We start from the raw sequence: 5000 nt of genomic DNA, 5'->3' as shown, positions 1-5000 counted from the left end.
GGGGGAGAGGGGGTGCCGGACCACCACCCCCTAAAGAGCATTAGAGATTTTACAGATATGCTACCAGTAGACGTTAAAATGTCTGAAACGGGGACACTTTTTCCAAACAAGCAAATCCCACACCGAGGGTGCGCAGGTGCCGATGGTGGTCGAGGCATGTGCCCGCAACAAGGGCCAACGTGAGCCGATGGTGGTCGAGGCAACCGCCCGCACCAGCTCGAGGCATGTGCCCACACCAAGGCCCGGCATGTATCGATGGTGTTCGACGTAGGGGCCATCTTCTGCTGATGGTGGTCGAGGCAAGAGCCCGCACCAAGGGCCAGCGTGTGCCCATGGTGCTCGAGGCAACCGTCCGCACCAGGGCCCGAGGCAACCGCCCGCACCAGGGCCCAGCGTGTGCCGATGGTGCTCGAGGCAACCGCCCGCACCAAGGGCCGGCTTGTGCCGATGGTGTTCGAGGCAACCGCCCGCACCAGGGCCCAGCGTGTGCCGATGGTGGTCGAGGCAACCGCCAGCACCAGGGCCCAGCGTGTGCCGATGGTGGTCGAGGCAACCGCCCGCACCAGGGCCCAGCGTGTGCCGATGGTGGTCGAGGCAAGCGCCCGCACCAAGGCCGAGCGTGTGCCGATGGTGGTCGAGGCAAGCGCCCGCACCAGGGCCCAGCGTGTGCCGATGGTGGTCGAGGCAAGCGCCCTCACCAAGGCCGAGCGTGTGCCGATGGTGGTCGAGGCAACCGCCCGCACCAGGGCCCAGCGTGTGCCGATGGTGGTCGAGGCAAGCGCCCGCACCAAGGCCGAGCGTGTGCCGATGGTGGTCGAGGCAAGCGCCCGCACCAGGGCCCAGCGTGTGCCGATGGTGGTCGAGGCAAGCGCCCTCACCAAGGCCGAGCGTGTGCCGATGGTGGTCGAGGCAACCGGCCGCACCAAGGGCCGGCGTGTGCCGATGGTGTTCGAGGCAACCGCCCGCACCAGGGCCCAGCGTGTGCCGATGGTGGTCGAGCCAGGAGCCCGCACCAAGGGCCGGCTTGTGCCGATGGTGTTCGGGGCAACCGCCCGCACCAGGGCCCTGCGTGTGCCTATGGTGCTGGGGGCAACCGCCCGCACCAGGGCCCAGCGTGTGCCGATGGTGCTGGGGGCAAGCGCCCGCACCAGGGCCCAGCGTGTGCCGATGGTGCTGGGGGCAACCGCCCGGACCAGGGCCCAACGTGTGCCGATGGTGGTCGAGGGAACCGCCCGTACCAGGGCCCAGCGTGTGCCGATGGTGCTCGGGGCAACCGGCCGCACCAGGGCCCAGGGTCTGCCGATGGTGCTCGAGGCAACCGCCCGCACCAAGGCTCAGCATGTGCCGATTGTGATCGAGGCAACAACCCACACCAGGGCCCAGCTTGTGCCGATGGCGGTCGAGGCAAGTGCCCGTACCGAAGGGCAGCCTATGCCGATGATGGTCGATGCATGTGCCATCACTATGCGTCATCATGTGCCATTGATGGTCGAGGCCTTGGCCGAAGTTCGATTTTGAGCCACGGTGCCCATGCTTGGCTCCAGCATGTGCTGGTGCCGCATTTTTTTCACTCGGGACAGCATCGCCGGAGCATCGCCGGAGCATCGCCGGAGTACCGCCGGAGAACCTGACCGGCGGCATTGGGGTTCCGGCGATTGGGAGGGGGGCCGGGGGGGTGTGCGCACATGATGTGCGATGGGTGCTGGTACTTGGCCTTGTGTTGGCCCCCTATCCCTCATCAAACCTCTGAGAATTCACACCCCCTTAAAGAGCATTTGAGATTTTACAGGTTTGCTACCAGTAGCCGTTAAAGTGTCTGAAATGGGGACACTTTTTTCAAACGGTCACAAAATCTTCTCTACTTCGAGTTTTTAGCTGAATTTTTTTGTGCATGCCAACAAAAATAGAAGGATAATGCCTACAAAATTTGGGGCCAAAAATCCTTATAAAAAAATTTTAAAAAATCCCGAACCGCAAAAAGTTTCGAAAATCGTGAAAAATAGAAAACGAGTCATCTTCCAACGAAACTTCACGTGAAGGCTTAGGGGACCATTGTATGAATTTACAAGCCATAAAAATGGCATTGGCACGGCAGAAATTTGAAGATGTGCCTAAACCCACCAGGGCCCAGCGTGTGCCGATGGTGCTCGAGGCAACCGCCCGCACCAGGGCCCAGCGTGTGCCGATGGTGCTCGAGGCAAGCGCCCGCACCAGGGCCGATAGTGTGCCGATGGTGCTCGAGGCAACCTGTCGCACCAGGGCCCAGCGTGTGCCGATGGTGATCGAGGCAACCTGCCGCACCAGGGCCCAGCGTGTGCCGATGGTGGTCGAGGCAAGCGCCCGCACCAGCGCCCAGCGTGTGCCGATGGTGGTCGAGGCAACCGACCGCACCAGGGCCCTGCGTGTGCCGATGGTGCTCGAGGCAACTTGCCGCACCAGGGCCCAGCGTGTGCCGATGGCGCTCGAGGCAAGCTCCCGCACCAGGGCCCAGCGTGTGCCGATGGTGCTCGAGGCAACCTGCCGCACCAGGGCCCAGCGTGTGCCGATGGTGCTCGAGGCAAGCGCCCGCACCAGGGCCCAGCGTGTGCCGATGGTGGTCGAGGCAACCGCCCGCACCAGGGCCCAGCGTGTGCCGATGGCGCTCGAGGCAACCTGCCGCACCAGGGCCCAGCGTGTGCCGATGGTGCTCGAGGCAACCGCCCGCACCAGGGCCGATAGTGTGCCGATGGTGCTCGAGGCAACCTGTCGCACCAGGACCCAGCGTGTGCCGATGGTGCTCGAGGCAACCGACCGCACCAGGGCCCAGCGTGTGCCGATGGTGCTCGAGGCAACTTGCCGCACCAGGGCCCAGCGTGTGTCGATGGCGCTCGAGGCAAGCTCCCGCACCAGGGCCCAGCGTGTGCCGATGGTGCTCGAGGCAACCTGCCGCACCAGGGCCCAGCGTGTGCCGATGGTGCTCGAGGCAAGCGCCCGCACCAGGGCCCAGCGTGTGCCGATGGTGGTCGAGGCAACCGTCCGCACCAGGGCCCAGCGTGTGCCGATGGTGGTCGAGGCAACCTGCCGCACCAGGGCCCAGCGTGTGCCGATGGTGCTCGAGGCAACCTGCCGCACCAGGGCCCAGCGTGTGCCGATGGTGGTCGAGGCAAGCGCCCGCACCAGGGCCCAGCGTGTGCCGATGGTGGTCGAGGCTGCCGATGGTGGTCGAGGCAACCTGCCGCACCAGGGCCCAGCGTGTGCCAATGGTGCTCGAGGCAACCGACCGCACCAGGGCCGAGCGTGTGCCGATGGTGCTCGAGGCAAGCGCCCGCACCAGGGCCCAGCGTGTGCCGATGGTGGTCGAGGCAACCTGCCGCACCAGGGCCCAGCGTGTGCCGATGGTGCTCGAGGCAACCTGCCGCACCAGGGCCCAGCGTGTGCCGATGGTGGTCGAGGCAAGCGCCCGCACCAGGGCCCAGCGTGTGCCGATGGTGGTCGAGGCAACCGCCCGCACCAGGGCCCAGCGTGTGCCGATGGTGGTCGAGGCAACCGCCCGCACCAGGGCCCAGCGTGTGCCGATGGTGGTCGAGGCAACCTGCCGCACCAGGGCCCAGCGTGTCTCGATGGTGGTCGAGGCAACCTGCCGCACCAGGGCCCAGCGTGTGCCGATGGTGCTCGAGGCAACCGACCGCACCAGGGCGGAGCGTGTGCCGATGGTGGTCGAGGCAGGCGCCCGCACCAGGGCCCAGCGTGTGCCGATGGTGCTCGTGGCAACCGACCGCACCAGGGCCGACCGTGTGCCGATGGTGCTCGAGGCAAGCGTCCGCACCAGGGCCCAGCGTGTGCCGATGGTGGTCGAGGCAACCGCCCGCACCAGGGCCCAGCGTGTGCCGATGGTGCTCGAGGCAAGCTGCCGCACCAGGGCCCAGCGTGCGCCGATGGTGGTCGAGGCAAGCTGCCGCACCAGGGCCCAGCGTGTGCCGATGGTGGTCGAGGCAACCGCCCGCACCAGGGCCCAGCGTGTGCCGATGGTGCTCGAGGCAACCTGCCGCACCAGGGCCCAGCGTGTGCCGATGGTGCTCGAGGCAACCGACCGCACCAGGGCAGAGCGTGTGCCGATGGTGGTCGAGGCAAGCGCCCGCACCAGGGCCCAGCGTGTGCCGATGGTGGTCGAGGCAACCTGCCGCACCAGGGCCCAGCGTGTGCCGATGGTGCTCGAGGCAACCGACCGCACCAGGGCCGAGCGTGTGCCGATGGTGCTCGAGGCAAGCTGCCGCACCAGGGCCCAGCGTGTGCCGATGGTGGTCGAGGCAACCGCCCGCACCAGGGCCCAGCGTGTGCCGATGGTGATCGAGGCAACCGACCGCACCAGGGCCCAGCGTGTGCCGATGGTGCTCGAGGCAACCTGCCGCACCAGGGCCCAGCGTGTGCCGATGGTGGTCGAGGCAAGTGCCCGCACCAGGGCCCAGCATGTGCCGATGGTGCTCGAGGCAACCGACCGCACCAGGGCCCAGCGTGTGCCGATGGTGCTCGAGGCAACCTGCCGCACCAGGGCCCAGCGTGTGCCGATGGTGGTCGAGGCAAGCGCCCGCACCAGGGCCCAGCGTGTGCCGATGGTGGTCGAGGCAACCTGTCGCACAGGGCCCAGCTTTTGCCGATGGTGATCGAGGCAACCGGCCGCTCCAGGGCCCAGCGTGTGCCGATGGTTATCGGGGCAACCGGCCGCACCAGGGCCCAGGGTCTGCCGATGGTGCTCGAGGCAACCGCCCGCACCAAGGCTCAGCATGTGCCGCTGGTGATCGAGGCAACAACCCACACCAGGGCCCAGCTTGTGCCGATGGCGGTCGAGGCAAGTGCCCGTACCGAAGGGCAGCCTATGCCGATGATGGTCGATGCATGTGCCATCACCATGCGTCATCATGTGCCATTGATGGTCGAGGCCTTGGCCGAAGTTCGATTTTGAGCCACGGTGCCCATGCTTGGCTCCGGCATGTGCTGGTGCCGCATTTTTTTCACTCGGGACA

Source organism: Durio zibethinus, unplaced genomic scaffold, assembly GCF_047325235.1.
Source record: "Durio zibethinus cultivar Kanyao isolate XHJ-2024 unplaced genomic scaffold, ASM4732523v1 HiC_scaffold_402, whole genome shotgun sequence".
Classification (NCBI taxonomy): Eukaryota; Viridiplantae; Streptophyta; class Magnoliopsida; order Malvales; family Malvaceae; genus Durio; species Durio zibethinus.
The sequence above is the reverse complement of the archived record's forward strand: the minus strand, read 5'-3'. Positions refer to the sequence as shown.